Source organism: Oncorhynchus masou, chromosome 29, assembly GCF_036934945.1.
Source record: "Oncorhynchus masou masou isolate Uvic2021 chromosome 29, UVic_Omas_1.1, whole genome shotgun sequence".
Classification (NCBI taxonomy): domain Eukaryota; kingdom Metazoa; phylum Chordata; class Actinopteri; order Salmoniformes; family Salmonidae; genus Oncorhynchus; species Oncorhynchus masou.
The window spans coordinates 20,739,292-20,747,923 of record NC_088240.1 but is presented as its reverse complement, the minus strand read 5'-3'; the positions used below and the strand labels follow the sequence as shown (position 1 = coordinate 20,747,923).

General features: G+C 38.2%; 1 long non-coding RNA gene across 1 annotated transcript; it reads left to right on the top strand.

The window, feature by feature from the left end:
- Positions 1 to 942: 942 nt before the first annotated feature.
- Positions 943 to 8,303, top strand: LOC135519152 (uncharacterized). Its single transcript, XR_010452278.1, has 2 exons — positions 943 to 1,721; positions 5,224 to 8,303. It is a non-coding gene; the product is annotated as an uncharacterized LOC135519152 (long non-coding RNA).
- The last annotated feature ends 329 nt before the right edge of the window (positions 8,304 to 8,632 follow it).

Here is an 8,632-nt window from a genome sequence, read left to right as displayed (position 1 = left end):
GGGTCAGAGCATCAACATGTGCATTGACAATGGCCAGAGTAGAGATGATGATGGCATCCTTTGACTCAAGAAACCGCTTCAACATATAACATGTTGAATTCCACCTTGTAGTGAAGTCTTGTTTAGCCTTGTAGTGTTGCGTAGACTTTAGTTTTTCAGCACCTACTGTGCTCCTGTGGAAGTATTCCACAGCTGTTTTCACTTTGTCCACAGTGGGCTTCATCACCTTCAGAGCATCTCTTACAATCAGGTTGATTGTGTGGGCAAGACATGGATGATGGGACCATTTTAAAATGTTCATGGCTTTGGTTATGTTAGCTGCATTGTTGCTAACACAACAGACCACTTTTTCATCTACTTGCCATTCTCTTGCCACTCTCAACAGTTCTTCTTCCAAGTTCTCTGAGGTGTGTCTGTTGCTGAACTCAAAGCAGTCCAGAAGACAGCTAGACATTGAAAAATCTTCAATGAAGTGACATGTAACCGACATGTAAGAAGTGGTTACCCTTGATGTTCAACAGTCAGTAGTAAGGCAAACTGCAGTAGCTTTTTGAACTCTTTCCTGCACTGAAGCCTGTGTGCTTTCGTACAGTTGTGGAATAAGTGATTTTGAAAGGGTTTTCCTGCTTGAAATTGTGTACATTGGATTTAGACTATTGCTATTATTTCTAAAACCTCCGTCCTCCACGATCAAAAATGGCACTTACCACTTGTTTTTTTTGTCAGCTAACAGTACCAGTTGACCAAATGGTCACAGAAATGTATTAGAAACTGATGGTATCATATCACCATGTAAAATCAAATAATGATAGTAGACAAGTGTTTTCATGAATTTGTGACAGAAATAAAAAATGTTTTAAAAGATTCCCAGCTTCAGATGCTGATGCAGTTCCTATAATGTAATATGACAGCTCTAGAAGGTGAAGTGAAACGATGTGTGTGATTTCCAGGGGGAACTTGGGTTAATGTATTCTGAATAAAAGCTCTCGGACAAGATATCACCAGTTAACTTTTTTGACTTTTTGAAGAGATCAAGTACCTTTTCTTTGTTTGAATCTCGGTAACTCCAGTAATTCCGTCTCAGACCATCTGCAGGAATACAATATTCTTTCTCAGACATTCAAGAAATGAACATAACTGCCCCTCAGGCCTTTATAGAATAAAAATCTGCAATTTTAATAACTTCCTTGTGGCATTTTCACATTTGGTAAGCCACCATGGCGAATCTCCACAGTTTTGACGTTCCTCAGAGACTTCTCTCCATGCTGACCAAAGCTGCAGGTGTTTTTGTTCTCCTGGCTGTCTTCATTCTGGAGTACATATTGAACTTGAACTTTCCATGCTTCTGCAGGCCTGCATGGGAAAGCCCACTACATATAGGCCCTCATGGCTTACTGTACATACTGTGCCCACCCACTATAATAACTTGTGCTATCATGCTAGTTGATAAGATGTACCAGAAGACGTTTTCCAGCAAGAGATGCAGTGGGTGCTGCACGAATTATAACTGCTGCAATTGCTTCTTTTCACTTACCAAACTTGGGATCACATTTCTGTCTGTAGTATTCTACTGGATAGCTGCTGTTTTCATAGATGGAGAATGGTATGTGTGCTATCAGACCAACAACCATCCAAAACAAGTTGGAATTCCCTGTAAAGAAACGGAAAACCTGACCTATGACGAGAGACTTGTCCTCACTGATTACAAGACTGACTCAGTTGTAAGTAATGGTTTACATTATGTTCAGAATGGAAAAAAATGATCATGCAAAAAAGGCTGTAAAAATGTTACTGACAAATGCATCACAAATTAGATGCAATATATTATATATTGAATACTAATAAATATACCTGCCATTAATTAGGCATGTGAATGTGTGTTTAGGTTTAAAATTTGATAATGTAAATATTTAGACTGCCCGGGGATGGATGAAAAGTGTCTATATAACCAACTGTCATTTTAAAATATATGGAATTTGGATCAGATCTTTTCAATAACCACATTTTCATGTTTGCCTTATAAAACAAATATCACGACAGGTGTGATGAAAACATAAAATGTCTGTACAAATGTCATATCAACTATTTGTTTTTTCGTTCAAAATGTGACAATTGCAGTGGAAAGTCCTTTATGCACAACAAATATTGATATAATAATCAATCATCTCTAAGAAAACTTGGAGTTATTCGATGATATTCAACATTGTACTACCACTACAATGTGGAAAAGCAGGTGTTAAATAAGGTGAACAGGAGACTGGTGTGTCACTTTACTAAGAGTTTATAGGCAGATTAAATGAGTTTTGATATACTTCACATTGGTTAAAGTTGGAATCCGCGGAACGGCCATTGGTTGCCCTCACCACTGTTTATATTGCCAAGCTGAGGAGCATTGTGCAACAAGGTTAAAAAAAATGCAGTAGACCTAGGCTACATATTGTGGTCTTCTGTCGCATGTGCATTGATGTCGATGGGGAAACAATTCTGTGTGGCTGTGTGGCTCAGTCGGTAGAGCATGGCGCTTGCAACGCCAAGCGTCGTGGGTTCGATTCCCGCTGGGGCCACCCATATGTAAAAGTAGTGGCCCCAGCCGACTTGTAAGTCGCTTTGGACAAAAGCGTCTGCTAAATGGGATATATTATTATTATTATTATATTAATTCGTTCCTTGTTTGCAGTAACTTCTTTGTTTTTGAAATATTGCAAATGGACGTGGCTGTTTCACCATTAAGGATTCCAGCTTTAAAGGTAGACTTGGTGAAATGACGTTGCCACAAGCAGCACAGTATCCGCACACAGGTTCGCTTCGCGCAGTTCACAGTGTGAAAATAGAAGTCCTTTCTATTTCTGACGCAGATCGCGCTGAAAGTCCTGCCTCTCCCATCTCCTCATTGGTTTATAGAAGCAGGTACCCACGTGCCATCTCCTCATTGATTATTGTTAGAAGAAAAAGCCTGGAAGGAAGAGAGATGACTAGAAACGATTTGGTTGACAGTTTTATGTGGGTTAATTGGCGGAGTAGAGGACATTGTGCATTTCAGGTAAAATAACAACTCAATGTTTATATTCCTAGGACAAATAAATAGGATAAATTAGCTAGCAAGTGCAAGCCAACTAGCTAAATTGGCATAAATGTTTAATGCGTTTTGACCTGTCACCAAATTAATATAATTGGTTCAGAGTTTGTTTTGATATTTTAACCTGCGTGTTGTGATCGCGTTTGGTGTGGTGGGACAAAATAAATGCATGCATGATGGCGCACAGGCGCAGCCGGTTTGGGTTCCGCCTCCACGGCAGGGAACCAAAACAGCGTAGTTGTTGAGGAAATTGACCCACTATGCTGTCTACTTTCTGCATTAATGTCATATTGCTGAGTCTACCTTTAAGTGATGGATGGTGATGAGCTTGATGCAAATTTCCAATAAATATCTAGTTTTATTTGAAAGCTGGTGACGTGATGAATGCTTGGCTCCCAATGATCAAATAAAAATGATATTGCTATTATCCATACCCCACATCCTATAACCTACCTGTAACGAATACGCTGGGAGTCAGAAATTATGTGCAGAATGTGAATTTAATAATGAACTGATGCAAATGAACATAAACGTAAGAGAAAACAATAACACTTAAGAACTGAGGGCTAAATAAAGGGGTAGTAATTGGGGTAGTGATGAAGTCCAGGTGTACCTAATAATGGTTTATCAGTGAACTGTTGTCTTCTTAAAATGCACCACAACCAGATTGGGCAAGTTTTGTATTAATTGCAATAGTTTGTGTCAAAAATGTTGGTAGAGTTGGATGGAAATGCATTGAACTTTTGATTTTTATTCGGTAGGCCTACATGGAAACCTAAAGTACCATGAGCAGAAATTCCTTCTTTTTTCAACTGAAAGACAATGCCCAGAGCTTACCCATGATGTTGCAAAACGATTGACGTCAAGTCATTGTTTAAGTAAAGAATGCAATATTTGGGCTTGAAGTCGTGACTGTTTCCCTTACGTTATGACGTGCTAATAGTTTCAGTCTGTCTCTTTTCAGGGCTGTGTTTTATTGGAATGTTACCACCCACCAGCATGGCATTGTTTATTGACCAGAAACATCTGCAAAGTTCTTCCTCTTCTTGAGTCACGACTGGTCCAAATAGTTTTTCGCATTAGCCTAGACTTAGCCTCCTGAGCCATGGATCAAATTAAAATAGGGGGTGCAAACTTGTGCTTTTGCCCCTCCACCTTTTTTAATATATTTTTTAACCAGAACATTAGCAATTTTATGCTTTTGGCTCGCCTGTATAAAAAATATAAATGGTACAATTGTTTGATATGATTGCATTTTGAAACCCTGCTGCCCCTGTTGCCCTGAGATGAATTGTTTTGACAAAGTCTTGCTTTGATTGTTGCAGCTAAACCACATGTGTTTATCCTATATTATAAACTGCGTGGTAGGATTAGTAGTCTGATCATCGAGCTCTGATCATTGAATTCTGAAAGATTCATGCACCTCGACCTATATTTAAATGTGTCTAACATGTCCAGATTCCCTATTCCTGCGCTATATTCAAATACCAGTATGCATTCTACAAACGGTGGAATAGGCTAAATATGCTGGCTACTGCCATCAGCAGTGTTAACTAGCCATCTAACCTCTAGCAATATTCACTTGGAAATATGTGCCAATTGGATGCAAACCTAGTCAAATTTGTCAGTAGCTATCTACTTTTTTTGAAAACATAAAGGAAAACTCTGCACACTGCTGCTCATGCTCCCAAATTATCTTTATTTACAACACTTCTACCCTTAGGTCTTCATCAGGCATGGACTTGAAACCGTTTTTATAGTTTCAATAATTCTAAATTGTGTTTTTTTTCATCCTAATTTGAATAGTGTATGTATATTACTATAAATATTGATCACATTCTGTGTATGATCATATATTTTGATACATTGAATGTTAATATTGTGAAATTGTGTTATAGATTTTTACCTCCTGTTTCAGGAAGTGATGTCACTGAGTACTGCCTCCTATATATAGGACCTTCCACCCCCCACCTGGGATATGGATCCCCGATGACGACCGAAGGGTTGAAATGTTGTGAATAAATATCACTTGGGAGCATGAGCAGCAGTGTGCGGCATTTCCTTTCTGTTTGCCTACATCTCCAGCACCTGTGGAAAGTACCTGGATGTGCGGATGTTCTTCAGCGTTTGTCTTCTTTCTTTCCCAGGTCATTGGCTTGCCTCTGGTTACCCTGGGCCTTGTTTTCTGGCACATGTGTGAGTGCTGCTTCACCTTTCTCAAAAGAACAAACAACCGCTGCCATCTTAATCAACCATATTATGAAAGGTTGTATGAAGAAATTCTTTCAGAGGAGGTAAACAATCATTTGAAGAATGAACTGCAGGAAATTGCGAAAGAGAGGGCCGAGAGGATCTGTCTTCGGCCCCTTCAGTTCATCAGGAGAGGGGATCCTGGGAATTCATGGCAAGATATTTCAAACTCTGATTTCTTTTTGTCAGACCAATATCAGGAGTCAGTGGGCACAGAAGAGTCATCTCATTCAATAGGTTGCTGAACACTCAGCCCAGTGCGTGTTATGATTTTTAAAAGATGTAAAAAATAATAAAAAATGAATTTTACGGATGTTGAAAATATGTCTTTTACATACATGGAATAACATTAATTTTCAGTTCTAAATGAAACTTGAAATGACGTCTTCTACAGATGTTGAAAATACATATTTGTTGGCAAAAAAAATTCTATAGCCAAATTTCAATCGTACATAGTTTTTCCCTTTAAATATTACTGAAGAAAGCCTTATGTCACGCTCAAAAGTTTTATTTTCAATAACATAATGAATATTGCAGTATAGATTATTTTATTATTCACATTTATCACTCACACTTATGTTAGTCTTTTCGAAAGCTTCAGGACTGAAAGTAATCAAATTCAACATTTCCTGATACAACCAACAGAACATACACTACCACAACATTCTCAGTAACAGTTACAAAAACGTTTTATTTGCTATGATTCTGATATGTGATTGAATGCACTGACTCTGGATAAGAATGTCTGCTGAATTACCTAAATGTAGAAATGAACACTTGTGATTGCGACCCCATCCTCAGTAGCCTTTTCCAGTGTTTACTTCTTATGTTGTTACAAGTTACATAAACTTTCCTTCTTAATTCACTCAGTAACGTTATGGGAAAAGGGTTATAGACATCTGTTTCACAAGTTTGGACAGCACAGACCAGTAGAGTACAATATAGTACATTATACTGCGCTCTACTTTACCATACTGTAGTGTACTGAGCTGTACTCTACTCAACTATACTCTACTTTACTTTAATGTACTGCACTGTCCAAACGTGTGAAACATATGTCTATGATAATGTTATGTACTGTGCTCTGCTCTGCTGTACTGTACTGGCCAAACCTGTGAAATGGAGGTCTATGAATGCTTCAGATCTGGGGCAAATCAGAACCAATCATAGACATCTATGTTTGGGACAAATCAAGGCCAGTCTGGACCAGACCAAATCTGAACCGAAAAGGAGCCAAATCAAGGCCGGTCCTAACCGGACCAAAAATATGACGTCTGTGAATGTTGGCCAAATCAAGGCGGAATGACCAAATTCCAACTACTTTTCAACGTCCATGGACGTCCGGCATCGGTTGGTGCTCAGTGGGAGAAGAGTGTAAGGGTTTTATTCAAAAAGATACTTAGTCAAGTTCTTCTTGATTAGCATTTCTTGTGCTGCAATAACCATTCTGATTCAAGCTTAATAAACTATGTTTATACAGCATTAAAGAGAAACTTTAATCAATACATAATTGTAGAGTAAATACTGCCACTTAGAGGAGATAAATAGCTAATGTGTTAAAACAGGTAAGGTAGGAACAGAAGTGCCAAGTTTAAGTGTTGCTGTCCGTCTTTATTCATGTGACACACTAACAGTGTTATATATTATTAGAAAGGCTCTCAAGGTGTGTGGGAAAATTGTTATATGACCAATACTGTAGCATGCTACTCTGCTTATTCCGCTGCTCTGCTCATTTACCACTGGTGATTATTTCAAATATATCAATGACATTACATTTAGACAACACTGTCACTGATGTAAAACCTACTGGCTAGAAAAGGTATGTGAACCCGTTGGAATTACCTGGATTTCTGCATAAATTGGTACTAAAATTTGATCTGATCGTTTTCTAAGTCACAACAATAGAAAAACAGTGTGCTTAATCTAATAAACCACTGCTGTCCAAAAAAAACATTGCTGCACATCTGAAGTTTGCAAAAGAGCACCTGGATGTTCCATAGTGCAACTGGCAAAATATTCTGTGGGCAGATGAAACTTAAGTTGAGTTGTTTTTAAGGAACACACAACACTATGTAAAGTATGGTGGAGGGAGCATCATGGTCTGGGGCTGCTTTGCTGCCTCAGGGCCTGCACAGATTGCTATCATCAACGGAAACTTGGGAATACATTTTTATCAAGACATTTTGTAGGAGAATGTAAGGTGGTCTGTCTGCCAATTGAAACTCAACAGAAGTTGGGTGATGCAACAGGACAACAACCCAAAACACAGAAGTAAATCAACAACAAGAATGGCTTCAACAGAAGAAAATACTCCTCCTGGAGTGGCCCAGTCAGTCCTGACCTCAAACCGATTGAGATGCTGTGGTATGACCTCGAGCGGTTCACACCAGACATCCCAAGAATATTGCTAAACTGAAACCGTATTCTACAGAGGAACAGTCCAAAATTCCTCCTGATCGTTGTGCAGGTCTGTTCCGCAACTACAGAAAATATTTGGTTGAAGTTATTGCTGTCAAAGGAGGGTCAACCAAATCCAAGGGTTCACATGCTTTTCCTACCCTGCACTATGAATGTTTACATGGCGTCTTTATTAAACACATGAAAACGTATCATTGTTTGTGTGTTATCGGTTAATTAAGAACTGTGTTTGTCTATTGTTGTGATTTCGATGAAGATCAGAAATTTGATGACCAATTTATGCAGAAATCCAGGTAATTCCAAAGGATTCACATACTTCTTCTTGCCACTGTATGTACTTTGGAAATTACTTTGTATCATCATGGTTATTACTGCATTGTCGGAACTAGAAGCACAAGCATTTCGCTACACTCGCATTAACATCTGCTAACCATGTGTATGTGACAAATACAATTTGATTTGATCCTACCATTTTATTACCAAATGTTTTGATAAACCATAATGTGTTTTTGTATTGATTTTAAGGTTGCTTAGTCAAAAATAAAATTGCAATAAGGTTTTTGTGAAGTTTTTCATTATATCACTGAGACAAAGGGACAGGGCAGGGTAGGTTACTTTCTAAATGTATTCTGTTACTAGTTACCTGTCCAAAATAGTAATCAGTAACAACTTTTGGATTACCCAAACTCAGTAACGTAATCTGCCCTTAAGAGGCATTAGAAGACACAAATGTATGTTGCCAATTGAATGACATCTATTGCAGGGTAAATCAATGTTAAAACTTACATAGCTGAACATATGTGGATGTTAAATGTTACTTTATGGGTTGGTTATGTAGGCTTCTTCTAACCCATCTCTTTCTACTATATATAATAATACGATTAATAA